This window comes from Parasteatoda tepidariorum, chromosome 2, assembly GCF_982258835.1.
Source record: "Parasteatoda tepidariorum strain Cologne lab strain chromosome 2, Ptep-v5.0, whole genome shotgun sequence".
Classification (NCBI taxonomy): Eukaryota; Metazoa; Arthropoda; class Arachnida; order Araneae; family Theridiidae; genus Parasteatoda; species Parasteatoda tepidariorum.
The window spans coordinates 89,422,225-89,440,244 of record NC_141756.1 but is presented as its reverse complement, the minus strand read 5'-3'; positions in this window follow the sequence as shown (position 1 = coordinate 89,440,244).

Sequence of the window (18,020 nt, the reverse complement as noted above, 5' to 3'; positions counted from 1 at the left end):
TGTAAGTTTTAATACTAACCTTCTTAAAGTTTTATATCTTAACAATTAGATATCTATTGCACATTAATTGTTTAATACATGGGAGCACATTAAAGTTATTGTAGCCCGATTTTTTTAATATGCAATTAAATATTTTTAAAAATCTACTCTTATTTTAATTTGAAATTCAATACTTTTGTTTTGTACAATTTGGTAAAAATCTGACAGTAATATTTAATGTTCCTTCAAACATAAAAGAGTCCTATATAAAATTTTGATAAAGTTGCGGCCCGCCATTAGATTTGTGTTTTTAATTGTGGCCCCCGGCCTCATGTACGCTGGAATTCCCTGATCTAGAACGTGCTCTCATTGTTAGTTCCACAGCCGCCAACATGTCCTCCAGATGTCCATATATATATATATATATATATATATATATATATATATATATATATATATATATATATATATATATATATATATATATATATATATATATATATATATATATATATATATATATATATATATATATATATATGTATATATATATATATATATGTATATATATATATATATGTATATATATATATATATATGTATATATATATATATATGTATATATATATATATATGTATATATATATATATATATATGTATATATATATATATATGTATATATATATATATATGTATATATATATATATATATGTATATATATATATATATATGTATATATATATATATATATATATATATATATATATATATATATATATATATATATATATATATATATATATATATATATATATATATATATATATATATATATATATATATATATATATATATATATATATATATATATATATATATATATATATATATATATATATATATATATATATATATATAATTTTTATCTTAGGATAATTATTCTTTATTTCAAAATAAAAAATAACTATTCTAAAATAAAAATTACTCTTCTTAAATGGTTACACATAGCCATTATTTTGAACAACAAATTGAATTTGTAAAACCAAAATAAGTGGTAATAACAATTCGTAACTTAAATATCAGAAACATTTTAAACAAAATTAAAATCGATATCTGTAATTTATAATTAAAATAATTTTTAAAGAAATATAAAAAATAAATTTTTAAAGAATACTAAAACTTTTATTTCAAAAATTAATTAGATTTGCAAAATCGAATTGAGCGTTATTAGCCATTAATAAATCAAACCAAATTTCTAGATCTAAAACACTAAAATATCTCTTTGTGAAACATTAATCACTAGGTGGTCATGTCTTTAATAGACAAAAACCCTCATTCAGTTACAAAAAAAGGCAGTTTATTGCATTAAAAACTAATCCATCAATCCATCATCCATTACATTAATCATCTATTCCATACGTTTGTTGATGATAATAATAGAGTGGTTGTGAAAACATAGCTTTACAGTTTGCTTTAGCAGCGGCATCTGTGTATAAACTTTACAACTAGTTTCGAAACTTAGTGAGAAAAATTATCTTGCTCCACAACGTATCACATTGTGCATTTCTATCTCCTTCCATTATTTAAATTTACTTCTTAATTGACTTTTCAAAAATTATCAGCCTCTTTTGGGCCACTCAGTAACTTAAAATAGATGTTTATATTTGGTGTGATTATAAATTATGCGATTTCAATTGACGAAAATATCAAAATTTCTAAAACTAAATATTAGATATATTTTGGTTTGGCAACTTGCAAAAAAAACTTTCGCTTACCTAAAAAAAACTTTGGATTTCATAAAATTTAATTGTCGGATTTTGTCAAACTGGAACTCTATCTTTGTAGTTCAAGAGTAAAATAGTGTAGACAGAAAATCAGACAAAAGAAACCAATTTTTCTCTGAACAAACATAGATTTTTTCCGACAAATTTGAATTCTTCACCCTCAAAATATAAGAGAGTAATCTGGGAAATTGAAAATATAGTCAAAACAGTTTGGTCTGGAAAACAGTCAAAAATTTGACTTCCTCAATGTTAGTTTAATTTTTTACTTATCTCACAATACCTGTGGAACTTTTTAAAGGAATCGCAAATATTTTGGACGCAATCGAATTTGAAATTAGTCAGATATTTAAAATTCGATTTCTCAGAAACTATTTGACCGATTTCGTTCAAATTTTGTATTTTACTAGACAAAATTTCAAATAAAGTCATATTTTAAAAATTCTATTTCTCAAAAACTATTGGACAAATTTTTCTCAAATTTTGTATTTTGCCATTAAAATTACATTCTTTAAAACGATGTAAAAAATCATTTAACTTACAATTCAAAAAAATTTTCACAGATATTAAATAAAATAATAAAAAACGGTAAATATTTGCTAAAAATTATTTTTGCATCTTTGGATAAATGAATTTTATAATTGTAGGTAAAAAGCTTTCGATTCGCTCAAAATTTCTCGAAATATGCAAAAAGTAAAATTTAGATTAAAGGGTCGAAATTTTGGAGCTCTCTCCTGACCAAATTATTGGGGCCATATTTTTCAGATTGCGGCTACCCGCTACATTTTGGTTATCAGAAATCGGAATCTGTCAAAAAAAGGTGTGTTTATTCAGAGAAAATACGTTTTTGTGTGTGATTTCGTAATTTAAATTATCGTCTGCACTAATCAATTAGCATATTTGAGGTCAACCCCACGATCCATTAAGAGTGACAACGTGAAGATCAGATAATTATTTCACAAGTTATTCAGGGAAGTCCGTTTATTTCTTTGCGCACATTACATACCTTTAAAATTTTACGAATAATAATATAAGTCTCAGTAATTTCAAAGGAAACATACGAGATGAATACGTTTTCTAAGGTTATATGAGACGAACTAGAGAATGTTTATATTTAATAAAATATTAGGTTGATGCTGCAGTTCGCTCGTCGTTATTCACGACTAGCTGCTCCCAAGAGAAATTGGACTGATGGTTAATATGACCTAACATCATATTCGTAATCTGGTGCATTTAACAAATAGATACGGTTACAATGCAAAGTTAGTTATTAAAATTTTCTCTGCTAAGAATTTAGATAGTAACTTGTATGACATACTTTGCCTTAGTTAAAATGTAGTCAAAAGAGTTGAAATTTAAAATTTAGCAGGCTGAAAGTTTTTAATTAACTTTAATGCTGTTTTGTTTCAAGCACATAATACAGTTTCAGTTGATTAATTAATGAATTTTAAAACTGCCCTCATGGTTATTTAAACTAAATTTCAGATTAAAAAATTGGAAATCATTTACACTTTATAATCTGTGGTTTCTGTATTTAAGTGACAACTTATAAGCCAATATATTTTTTAAAGTAATTCATTATTGTCTGAGATTTTTTTAAATTAATGTAATTAATTTCAACCTTCAAATGAGCTAATCATTTTAATATTGGCATATCTTTTTGAAATAATATCTTCTTTAGAAACATTTAGGCTTAATTTTCTGAATATAGGAAAATAAATTAATTTGCTGTATTTTTATTAACTGTTATACGTTGTCTCTAACGCGAATAATTTAAGAATATATATGACTGGCTATGTAACAACAGCAATAAGTTTAGAATGATTTTTAATGCTGCCATTTGGACAGCGTAATTTGTGTATTTTAAAAATACGAAACTTTCGTAATTTTTCTTAAAAGTTAATCAAAAAATTTCCTAATTAATCAAATGTGTTTTTCTTTTAGAAAACCAATGATAGAATGTCATAAAAGATTACTACTAACGAAGACTTAATAAAAACCATCCACAAGTAGAGCCATCCAATAAAAACACAGATAAGCATTCCAGCAATGTTATAAAACATCCATGACGCGAAAGTTATTTCGTTGCTTTCCGGATGAAGGCTAAAGTAAGAAAGTATACAATTATAGATGAATAAAGACAATTCCAAGGTTCCCTAATGGTTTTTTGAAATACAAAATGCTGTTAAATTTTAACAGTATATGTATCATTTTAAGGGTTTAACGTTACTTTACTTTTCTAAATAATCGCCGGCTTTGACAATGTATTGTTGTAGATGTAGTGACAGTTTCCGTAAGAGCATGTCATACCATCTCCCTGTCATGTCTTAACTTTATCTTCCATTTAGTAAAAAGCTAAATCATTATTCTGTTAAATATTAGCAGGTGACCAATATCAGCCAAGAATGCGTATGTGCATGTGTGTGAAATAAAGTTTCATTCAAACTGTTTTAGGAGGAATGACGTGTGAAAAATACTTACTCCCCCACATTCCTCTCTACCGATTTTGAAACGCCCGTTCGAGATATGCCTTTTTATTAGTGTTGACGTTAATCTCCCAACTTTAATTGTAACTTAAAATCGACCAAATTCGACTTTTAACCGTTTGCTCTAAGTTGAAAAAAAATGATGGCTTGAAAAAATTAGGTGTTAAACCCATAAAAACAGCTTGCCCAAAAACAGCTTTTATGGTGTTACAGAAACTGCCACCATATCAACCAAAGTCGATCGGCCAATTGTGTTAAAAAAAGAAACAAACATAGAAAAAAAGTTAAACTGCTTCTGAAAATTTCAAATTTTCATGAAAAAAATAATCAAATTTAAAAGTAACTAAAGTTAACTAACACGTCCATAAGTCCTTTCAGAGCTAAATTTGGAGTAGTGCCAGTTAATGCTCCTCCAATATCTGCTGAATAGCAAACTCTTAAGAGAAGCTACACTTTTAGAGTAGAACTTTCAGCCAAATGGTGCCTGTAAAAATATATATGTTATCTTGGCTCGTTGCTGGGTTGTTATAAAAATAAAAAAATACTAATGATGATGAGAATTTAAGAGATAAATTGGGGCCGAAACGAATCTGTATAGGTTTGCACAACACATCATGCCGCAAATGTTCATACTTATCCTGAAGAAATACACTTCATAAAAGACATACCTCTTGGAAGTTGTCCTCCTTTTTTTTAGGCTGCAAGGAAAAAAGACATCTAGTCCACTATAAGAATGAGCGAGTCCATGTTATGGGCACTAACATTTTTTTATTTGATGTAGATCACTGACATAACACAACGTCACACTATTCAACAGGAATTTGATAGCACATCAACAGCCGGAAAATGAGAGAATTTATTTTCTTTAAAACCAACAGTGGTACAATGGTGTGGATCTGGAGCGGTGGGCAAGGCATAAAGAATCGAAGACACCACGAACTGCGTCGATGTTATCTCGGAATACTTCCATTATTCTTTTTGCGTGTTGACTATAGCAAAAAAGACATAAATTGACTTTTCAAGAAGAGATGGTTGCTTCAATGAAATTATACATGATGATGATCGCCATGAAATGTCAGCGTAAACACCCACGAGAGGGTGTAAGAAAAACTATGAAACATCTCCGTCTCTCAAGGAGAGGAGGGGGTAAAAATTAAAAATCCCTGTTAAGGGATCGTAAGTTTGTGTTGTGAATGAATTTCGAATGCTGCCCGCTCCCAGAAATGGGCGGTATTTAAAGAAATAGCAAGAAGTGGAAGTTAAACTTCCTAAAAAAGCAAAAGAATCTAGCTTAAGGAGCGAATTGAAGTGAGTTGACTAACCCCTTAAATTTAAGCATAATTAAATACTAACGGCGACCGTACAGTAACTAAAAACATGTGTTGACATCAAAGGTCGCCGACAGCTTTTTTTCCAAGAAAAGGAGTGTCTGAGGAATGTGCAAGGAACTTCCTGCTGAAAATGTCCTCATTGCGCTAACGCGTTAAGGGGCGAGAAGAAAAAGGTGAAGACAATAAAAATTGTATCATAAAATTATAAATTAAGCCGGAAAAAATAAGTATTTTGATTAACAAAACGGGATATTTAGAAATTAGGCTGTGACTTAATGTCACAATATATAAAAAACTCTTTCATATTTTATTATCGAACAATTCTTCTTTAACATTTATGCCTTAAAATATTAAATGAAGAGGCCTAGAGAACTAAAATAAATAAGTTTGAAAACACTAATCTCGGTTAAGAACATATCATGCTTCCATACGATTAACAAGTAAAATATATGAGAACTTAAACCTAAAAAAAAAATTTTTTGAAACTCTTTTGAGCGTTAGTGATCATTTCACATTTTTTTTAAAATACTCGCTTCACAAGTGTTTTTACTTTGATCTAAATATTGGTACAACCTAAAAAATATTTTGTGAAACTCTTTCAAGCGTTAGCGATCATTATGACTTTTTTTAAACACTCAAACGGTGCTGTTCGTTAAACGGTGCAGTAAAGCTGCCACGGTGTTCGGTAAAAAGTTCTGTGATGGCGTCAATTTGTTGTTCTCAGGCATCAGAGAAAGGTTTTCTACCACAAAGCAATTAGTTCGAATTATTGAAAGCATTACACATGGCTTTTTCAAAAAAGAATCCACTGCTCTCCTGATGCTGGAAGTGGGAAAAGCTTTTGATCGCCTCTGGCACCAAGACCTCATTTACAAGCTGTTTCATCGTATTTAATTTCTATTCGTATCTGTTCTGTGAAGCTATGTTCGAAAAACTTGATATTCTTTCTATTCTGCGTGTAGGTTTGATTTACAAGCTAATAATTTAGGAATACGTGCATGTGTACAGCATAAATTATTGATTTTAATATATCATTAAAGTTACTTTATCCACTCAAAATTGATATTCTTTCTATGCTGCGTGTAGATTTGATTTACAAACTAATAGTTTAGGAATTCGTGCATGTGTGCAGCATAAATTAATGATTTTAATATATCATTAAAGTAACTTTATCCACTCAAAATTGATATTCTTTCTATACTGCGTGTAGGTTTGATTTACAAACTAATAATTTAGGAATTCGTGCATGTGTGCAGCATAAATTATTGATTTTAATATATCATTAAAGTAACTTTATCCACTCAAACTTGATATTCTTTCTATGCTGCGTGTAGGTTTGATTTACAAACTAATAGTTTAGGAATTCGTGCATGTGTGCAGCATAAATTAATGATTTTAATATCATATCATTAAAATAACTCTATCTACTCTTTTGCGTACAGCATCTTGCTATAGTAATAAATTTTAGTGTTACGAAAACTAAAAATGGCGTCACCTACTCTCCGACATGTAGTGCAAAAAAAAACTTTCTTGGTGTTTTACTACATGTAGGTTATTTAGTGTTCTTGGTGTGCAAGGGTCGATATAAAGGGGTGATATATTGTATTTTTAGGCGTCGATCGGACCTAGGGAGATCAATGAATGAATACCTATCACAAAGAATTTAAATTTAAATTATGCCTTAAGTATCCCCGAATGGATTAGCGTGCCAATTTCTGCTCAAATTTTCGGTAGTGATATACAAGATGAATTATTACTTGACCTTTAATTAATTATTTTTGAATGAATATAAATATTTAATATTTTGTAGTAGGGCTCAATATTAAAAATTGCATTCCTCATATATGGCTTCAGTCATGTTAACTTTATTTTAACAAACAGATGAATGAACTGAATGTGGAACATTTAGGAAACACGTCATTTTTCTTATTATTTCTTTAATAGACAGTTGATTAAGTGAAATATAAAATCTTGGAGGTTGATGATCAAAAGATATACCGACCCTTGGGGTCAGGAAATATCAAGAAACGAAATTTATCTGTGGTGTCTTAGTGTAAAGCAGCTTTACCGCCATTTTTGATGTAAAGATGAGCTAAAATTATTTTATAGCGTATGGAAAAAGTATATTAAGTGAATCTTCTTGTGTTTATCCTAATAGATAAACCCGTGGTGGCTCAGGGGATAGAGCGATTTCCTCCCAATGATGCGATCCCGGTTCAAATCCCAACGAAGGCTGGTCGATACGAGTTTCGCACCCGACTCCTACTGACCACAGTGCTGACGTAAAAATATCATCTGTACTAGACGGATCATTGGTTAGAGGATCTTGTCATCAAACTGACAGAGGGAGGTTTTTGTGGTTTTCTTCCCCTTGCAACGCAAATGCGGGTTAGTTCCCACGAAAAGTTCTCTACAAAGGCAAATTTCTCCCAATACTTAATTTAGTAATTCCCTTGTCTTCCGGATTGGATTCAAAATTGCGAGGCTGCGGAGTTGAACATTGGTAGTCGTAAACCCAGAATTGGATCGGCTGTTTAACGATGGTTATAAAATTAAATAGATAAACCCTGAGGACACTTACAATCAAATTTTTTATTAAAAGAAATTTTTTTCTTAGAAAAAAATTCAGCCTAGTTTTTAAATGCTTTGCATTAAGTAAAATAAAAAGAGTTTTTTATCAACGCATGGTGAAATTACGTCAAATACAATTCTGGGGGGAAAAAAGCACTTTTTTTATTTCAAATTTGAAATGAATTTATCAATAATGCACTGTAAACTTTTAAATATTTACAACAATGCTTCACATGAAATGCTTACAACAATAATAAACTCTTTCAGAAATATAAAAAAATTCTGTCTTGGACATTGTTTTAACAATCAACTCATTTCTTTAAAATATTGTTGCAACAATGAATGTATCTGATTACAATGGTAATAAATGCATTAAAAATTCATTCTTGTTTGAGCTTTCTCAAATGCGGTTTGTGTTTTGCGATTAAAAAAACTTATTGAGTGATAATTATGAATCGAAGCGATTTATATCGTTTTGCTGTGTTGAATAACTGGCGGAAGGGACTGGAAAAATATCCCAGACCCAATCGTAAGCATAAAAACGTACTTTTTGTGATTTTATCTGTAGTTAGATATCTAAATGGAATACTGCTGAAAACAATCTAAAACTTCTGCGCAGTAATCAACATATTTTACAAAAACTTAAATTTAGATAAAAAAAAAACAGAGAAATCGTTAACATGAATTAAAAAACTATCTATACATTATAAAAAATATTTTGCTTCAAACTTGGAAATTTTTCCCAACACTTTTACCATTCATTCATTTGAACTTAACTCCAATAAAAATACTTTGTTACATGGTAGTATTAAAAAAGGTACTTTTTGATTATCCCGTCAACCTGTCAACTCCCTCGAAAATGAGAAAATCCTTTGGTGCTATCACAATGAAAAGCAATTTCCAAAATAAACATTCTAAACTCATTAAATTTATCAAATAATAATAATAAAATAATAATGAAACACCACAGAATGAAACGACTAATTGTTTTGGCGATTTCATTGGCACTTCAGTTGTATAACTCTTTTGGTTAAGAGGTAATATAAATTACAGGATAAACAGTAAATGAAGCACCACAGACTGAAACAGCGAATTGTTTTGGCGATTTCATTGGCACTTCAGTTGCATTACACTCTTGGGTAAGAGGAAATGTCAGTCACGGGATAAACAGTAAATGAAATACCACAGAATGAAATAACTAATTGTTTTGGCGATTTCATTGGCACTTCAGTTGCATTACACTTTTGAGTAAGAGGTAATGTAAGTCACAGGATAAATAGGAAATGAAATACCACAGAGTGAAATAACTAATTGTTTTGGCGATTTCCTTGGCACTTCAGTTGCATTACACTTTTGGGTAGGAGGTAAGGTAAGTCACAGGATAAGCAGGAAATGAAACACCGCAGAATGAAGCAACGAATTGTTTTGGCGATTTCATTGGCACTTCAGTTGTATTACTCTTTTGGTTAAGAGGTAATATAAACTACAGGATAAACAGTAAATGAAACACCATAGAATGAAACAACTAATTTTCTGGCGATTTCATTGGCACTTCAGTTGTATTACTTTTTTGGGTAAGAGGTAATATAAATCACAGGATAAACAGAAAATGAAACACCACAGAATGAAACAACGAATTGTTTTGGCGATTTCATTGGCACTTCAGTTACATTACACTTTTAGGTAAAAGGTAATGTAAGTCACAGGATGAACAGGAAATGAAACACTACAGAATGAAACAACGAATTGTTTTGGTGATTTCATTGGTACTTCAGCTGCATTACTCTTTTAGTTAAGAGGTAATGTTAGTCGTATAAAATATATACATCCATTAATACTTTTACATCCCAATGTCTGGAACATCAAGATAGTAATTCTTATTGAGTCGTCTTAGCAAAGCAATGCTTTTATTTTCCATAAAACTAAATTTAAATGCGTGTTATTTTATTGCTCTTGCGCACCACAAGTCACGGAACAAGCAGAAAATTAAAAACCTACAGAACGAAATTAATAAGTAAAACAAGACAGTGGTTTATATTTAAAAATATTTTTAAAAAAACTTTCAGTAATTAGACTGGTACTTATCAATTTCAGGGGCAGCAAAAAATTGCCTTAACCGTTATTGACATAAAAGAGGCATAATTAATTGTAGTTATTAGCGTTACTGGTACAGTAGTTTTTTAATATACTAGTACAGGAAACCTAATATATACTTACTGCTGTAATAGGATTTTTACGGCAACCCGGAACTAATAAATATCATTCAAAAGTAGGATTCAAACTGAATAATATGACATGACAGTTAAGCAATTACCATATTTGTTCAGAATATTTCATCCTTTATTTTCTTTGTACATTCCATTACTTATTTCATTATTGTGATTCATTTGACCTAATACATAACTTAGAATAGTCAAATGATAATCAGGTTGTCTTCCTAGAGACCATCACCTGAGTTTCCAAGATTATATTCCACCAACACTCTTGAGAGTTATACAATGCTTTTTGGAATTAAAAAAAGAGGCTTCTGAAACAGAAATAAAACATACTATATTAAGACAACTACAGAAATAAGGAAGAAATGTGTACAACCATATTTTTTTTAGAATCTACGTTTCTATTTTTTTAATGAAATCAATATTTATGGAGTTGTTGTTTTTTTTGTAAGTAGCAAGTGAAAGAGCATCTGAGTGTGGCATTATAGTAAAATTTTCTTTTATGAATCAATTGATAGATCATTAAACAAGATTTATACACATTTTATATTGATTAATATTTTAGCTTATGAGGATGGGAGCGAATTCGATGACGAATTCGATGAGGATGAATTTGAATTCGATGATGAATTTGAATTAGATGAGACTGGTATTGACCAAGTGTAAGTAGTTATTTTTGAAATCTTGTAGCTGATAACCCTCGTACAATAAGATCTGTATATATATGTGTAACTTGTATACAGAAAATTAATGTCCTGAACAATTTGCCCTCTATTCGTCCTTAATACTCTCAATAAAATATAATAAAAGAATAATAATTTTAAAATTATACATTTACGAATTTTAATACCAGAATTTTTCTTACTATCGACTGTTTATAAAGAAATATCACTATGTAACTACTGTTTGTGCTAGAAGAAAGTAAAATTTCCTTTAGCTCTTATTAAATTTATTGAAACACATGAAGAAATAGCACAAAACAGTCACATAGAAATAAACTAATACAAATAATAATTATTAAAAAGGAAATGAGAAGATAACATTTACTGGCATGCGGACATAGACTCAACCTAACAGTTCAGTAGCTGGAGACTGCAAATATTCTCGCTAGATGGCATTTAGCAGGCAATTTCGCTTAGAGTGGATGCCGTGGCAAACTGAATTATAATTAAATCTGTTACAACTACTTTTTATAAGTTCTTTATAGTAACCATCCTCACTGATCTCAAAGCGATTATTTGAAGCCAAGAAATTTATATTCAATAGCGTGGGAAAATTTTTTGATTACTATTTTTAAATTATGTTTTAAAACACTTTAAAATATTATTTAGGATCTTATACGAAACATGGGAAATTTATACATAGGGTATTTAATATTCATGGAAAACTTTTATAACAATAATACTTGCTTATGGAAAGTGTCCCTTAAAAACAGAAGTAAAAAAACGAAATATAAAAGAACTACAAACATTTTTAGAACTTATATATATATATATATATATATATATATATATATATATATATATATATATATATATATATATATATATATATATATATATATATATATATATATATATATATATATATATATATATATTAAGAAAAATGTACTACATGTAAGTATTTTGCATCTGTTTTGAAAAATACATCTTAAATTAAATCAAGCAAAAAGGGAATTTCAAAGAAATTTTTGTATCACTTTTACAATAAATTGATCTTACGAAAATCAATAGAAGTAAACATTTTTCTTTTACAACTTTAGCTCTGATACTGAGTGTGATGGGGAAAAGCTGACAGTGGTAGCTAATGATGATGGTGATGATGAGTCAGAAAGGTATAATCATTCGAATTGTTTATAAATATTTTGATAATAATTATTTTAAATGCTTAATATAATTTTCCATGCACCCGACTTGTGAAATTTCAAAAAGTTCATTCTCTTAATGTTTTTTTTTTAGAAATTATTTGTCTGGTTTTGTTTCAATTTTGGATTTCGCTATTATTGTTTAGCATAAGCAAACACTTGTAAATCTTGGTAATCAATATTTTTTGGACTGTTATAGAACAAAAACAATAATTAATAAAAATGAAAATATCTTCGATTAAACCAGTTTTACAAATATGTGTAATTTTTTATTCACGTAAACAGCTTGAAAAACAGACAAGTAAGCAAAGGAAAAAAGAAAACTGACATTAAGTGATCCGAAGTTTCAGCCGCTCTTCTGGAAAAATTATTGTGACCCTATTTATGAGTTTACAGTTCACCACCTCATGCTTTAGGGACTAAGGATAAAAATCATATTTTTTTATAGATTGTACCTTTTTTTGTCTAATTTTATCTCTTAAAATATCGTCTACAGAAATAATTCTTTAGCATATATTATGTCAACCCAACAAACCTTAAAGATTGCATATGGTACAAGAAAATTTGGCCATAACATTTAACATTGTTCAGGTATTCCATTCCGTCTGTAAACTAAAAGAAACTCTGATTATCAGTTTCATAACCAAATTTCTGAAATAAAAATACTTCTAATGCAGAGGTTTGTTATAATTAAATTGACCCTATTCAAAACCCGAATTCTGATTGCATTACTGCATGGTATGGGCTTGCTTATACTTGGACCGTTTATCTTTGACACTCCCTCCTCAAGATCCTAAAACGTGCTCTGTAACAATGCTCTATAACTATGGTACATCTTCCAAGTGAGGTTTTGTACCTAGAATATTTAGATTCCTTAACCAAAAGTAAAAATACCCAAGTCCATGGTACAGTGACCTCACTTGATAGCAGATCATTCACGACAATGATTGTTAACCAGTGTCTTTATACAAGATTGAGAAACTTTTCACATTGGAAGCCAAATGAATAAACTGTTTGGTGTTAACTTTGGCGAGAATCGCGTAATATACAGAATTTTTTCATCAGTCTGGCCTCTTTGTTCACCTGACCCAAATCCATGTTATTTTTGTCTGTGGGGATTCTTATCCCCACACGTAATCTTACGTTTTAGGGCCGTGTTTAAAGTGGATGAATGTAGGACCCTATCTTAATTTAAAACCAGTATTACATGCCATGTTTATGAAATCCCTCGAAAATTTATTCTCTCTACCACTGAATATAATATGCACTTTCAACACGTAACACTAAGCACATTCTTTAATTAGATAAATATCAACGATTCTGGGAAATTTTCTGTTCTTTAAGAGCAACAAGTGTTGTTTAAATTTGAGCTGTTCTTTTGTTGCGTAAATCATTTCCCCATGGTCCATATGTCGTAAATACCGAGTTTCGTCAAAATTTAAATAGTGTAGCGGGTTCCAGAGGGTTCTGGATGTGGTCACTTTCTGTGTAAGCACCCTGTATTTAAAAGAATATTTTTCGCTTCTTATTTTAGTGACGAAGAGTGTATGGTGGAGTTGAAGGCCGAATGGCCAATGTTTGATGAGGAAGATGAGAGTGATTATAAGGTTGGTGATTATGGATTTAACGATGAGGAATTTGATGAGGGTAAAAATGTAGATAAACTTGATGGTGAAGTTTTTGATTCTGAAGTCGTAGGTGATGTAGTAGTTGAGGAAAAAGTTGAAGACGACTTCACAAGGTATAATAATTAATAAAATTCTTGTGGTAATCTAATATTTGCGTAAAAATGAGTTTCAGTGTTTAAGTTATTTTTCAACGTATTTCAAATTGTACTTTCGTTGCTACTTTAGAATTTAAGTGCAATCTAATAACACGAATACTCTTGTGTCCTAAACAAAAATGTATCTTATTATTTTATTAATCTTGAATCAACGGTACAAACTATCAAACATGATCTTTCTGCATAAGTAAGGAGTGATGTAGTAGGAGTCATGTAGTGCATGTGATATATGAAAAAATATAATTTCTTGCTTTGACAGGAAAAAAATGAATGATCAAATTATTAACATGTCAACTCAATGATACTTTGTTTAGTAAGAAAATTATAAATGCTAATACTATAAGAGTCACAAACATACCAGTTTAAAAGAAATTTGAAAAATGTTTAGAGAATGCCTTTGAAGGTTTTCAGTATAAAACAAAGAAAAAGCTGGCTTTGAAGAGTGGGTCAAGCAAATTCGTATTTTCTTCAAAAAAAAATTTTAGAGATTTTTCAGATTAATTTTAGTGAGGACACACACTTAAAATACACATTTATTTAACAAAAACATTGTATTTTACTAATAAATTGTTTTTTTTTCTTCTTTTTTATCTTTAGCGCTGAATGTTTTCATCCAACTTACCTATTCACTGATGAACAGATATCGAAATTGTACAAGTTGGATGTATTTCATGAAAAGGATTCCATTGCATATGGTATTCCGGACCAAAGGTACTCTTTACTTCAAAAATTTTGATGATATAGAGTGATTTAGAACAGAACATGATTATTTACAAACTTGAAAAGCGTATCATAACTATTGAGAATTGCAAAGCGACCCATGGCCAGAGATGTCACAGCAAATGGTGCCTCCTTTTTATGAAAGGGTTGCTAATGTGCATTTAAAAAGGCAATTTTGTCTCAATTTTATGTTAAATTTATGTTTTGTTCTAATTATGCTAAAAATTGTAATCAACTGAACACAGAAACAGCTGTTTTGGTGAAATTTAATGTTTTGAACACCAACTTTGTGAATTTAGCGTGTCAGTCTCCGTAATATTAAATTGCGATGAAAAGGTATTTTGGAACCTACTTGAATGCAATTTTCGACAGTCTTAATAAGAAACGTAAAATTAACCTTTATAAATAACGAACAGCGTGAAATATATTTTTGTTCGTTATATGAGTAATTAATTTAATTTTAAAATCCATTAAATCTAAACTTTTTTTATCGCGAAAAATGTCATAACTGAGAATTCATTTTTATTACGTAAATTAGTTGAGAAAACAATGTTGCGTCTTTCGCAATATTTTACGAAGATGATACCTCAGTCCCATTTCCCTAAAAAAAGAAATGATATTCAACATTTAATTGCTGCCTCCTTAAATTTAATATTGAAAATTGATCTGTGTATGTGATGGTTGATTTTTCAATATATTTACTTAAAACTTTTTACTAAATAAGCTCTGGATATAAAAAATAATCATAATTCCGTTTCAAAGGAGGGATCAGTTGCAATTCGAAGAACTGACAAATTAAAAAGGGAAATAAATTTAAATTAATTGAACAGATTATTTTAAAGTTAACGGAATAACATTTTAAAATACAGTCTACAAGTATTGGTGAGCAAACCAACTACAATTGCACTTATAAGGCAAATTTGAAAACCTCCTAATTAAAATAAAAATCAATATATCAATTTTGAAAACGTTACAAAATTAAAAAAGAAATTAACAATAACTTGATATTTAAAAGAATCAACTATTAAAAGAAATCATAATTTAAAATATAAATTTCTAATCTGCATCTGAGTTTTAGTAATTGAAATTAACATTTTTACTTACAAACGTTTAGAATTAAGTGTTTTAGAAATTTAACTGAATCAACTGAACTAATTTATTGTATTTCAACAATTAATTAATCGTATTTCAACAACAAAATAATTTCAGCAAAAAAATTTTTGGCAAGCTTTTTAATAAAGTGATTTTTTTTTTTAATTTTAGATTGGAAAAACATGAGGAATTCTTCATAAGAGACATAAGAGATTATTACGACATCAGCGATAGTGATCTTAACATCATTGAACATGCTGAAAAGAAAATCAAGAAAAAAGGATGCTTCCATTTTTTCTCAAGAATTTTCAGCAGATGTTTTAAAAAACAATAAAAGAGATCAATGTGATGTCACATCGTTACCATCATTAAAAACTTGCACATGCTATTTCCAACAAAATGTGACATTCATATAATGATATTGTTGTGATACTTGAACGCATGTAAATTGTCTATCCCGAAAATGACGCTTAAATTATTATATTACTGAAAGTCTGGAACATCTGTAGACTTTCTTGAAATTGACATTCCAATAATTATATTGCTGTGATTATGTAATATCTGTAACTTATCTTTCGCAGAAAATATAATATTTGGCAAGATTAAAGTGTCTTTCATTTACATTTAGTGTAAGAAAACATGTGTCTAATTTATAGTGCGGCTTTGAGGAGAACTCCTTCAGACTTAAGATCTGGGGCAGTCTGCTGCTATGGTTACAAGCTAGAGCACATTTCTAATGAGGGTGCAACAGAGGAATGAAGGTGCTGATTGGTTTACTCACACTGACCTACGCAAAGATCATGATAAAACTATTCACCCTACACCCCTATTCGAAGTGACTTTTCCTCGTAACCATGGTATCCTGCTGCGACGCGAGTCTGTTGTCTGGAGGAGTTCTCTTGAAAGCTGCTCTAAACATGTCATCACTTAAGCTTAAAAAATATTTTTTATTCTGAATATACAGGGTGTTCCAAAATTCTCTTTACAACTTCAAAAATTCATAACTTCGAAAAGAAACAAGATATTTATATTCTGTCTTTTGCATGTATTACTGCAACTAATAAAGTTTTGTTTAGTACACTTCAACATGTGCACCATTGGTGGCCCTAAGCACTTCCAGTCTGTAATCAATTTCAAGCCAGGTGATGTAAAGATAATTTTGGAACACCCTGTATTATTCCAGGATTTACACGCATGGATAGCTAGTGTTAAGCATATATACCTACTTTTTTTCCAATATACCTCAACTTACATTTCATTTCAAATAAGATTAATCAAAACTTACATGCTAGCAGTCATAGCCAGCTAGCTGTTGTAGAGTTAACAGCCGCGAGAAAGGAAAGAAAATGACAAATAATTACAAAACAACTCTTACAAAATAATCAACTCAAGGTGTTTAATTCGACTTCATAATATAACATACCCTCTAATAACTACGGAATTTCAGATTTAGAAATGTTTTTTTTTTTTATAGTGGTAGCAAATGTTATATTAATATAAGGGTTTAATAAATTGAAATGCAAAGAATTTTGTCCTCAAATACAAATAAATAATTTAAACGGATAAATAAAAGGTAAAATGAACAAATGGTGATGAACATATGTTCTGTCAAGAAATCTAGAATAATTTGGTTTCTTTCAAGAAAATTTTAAGCTAATTACCACAAGAAATAATATGCAGAAACCTCAATTGTTAGAAGGTATGAAACACAGCAAAACCAGTGAGGTTGACCACACCTTGAGTTGATCACCTGCCTAAGTTCATCTTAATGATCAATTACAAAATTAAAAAGAAAAACAGATCAAGAAAGAAAAGGAAATAAAACTTCCAGTTTTCATAATTCCAAAGCTATTTCGAAATGTTTAACAGCGTAGTGGTGTTCCACAATAACCCCTGATGGATACTTTTAATTTGTGATGTCCATTTTTTTAAATTTTGCTATTTGGTTTTCAATTTAACAAAGAATCATGAGCTGTAGGATCTTGCATATATATGCGTAACAATAAATAAATAAGAATAAATGTTAGAAAAATGATAGTTCTATTGTGATTTAGTTTTCGTTTTATATCGAAAAGCTGAAATTAAAAAAAAGGAGATAAATTTCTTATTTTTTGAGATAGCAGCTGCAAAAAAATCATACTGCTAACAGTTATCGCTAAAAATCCCTTAGACATAAAACAACTCAAAAATAA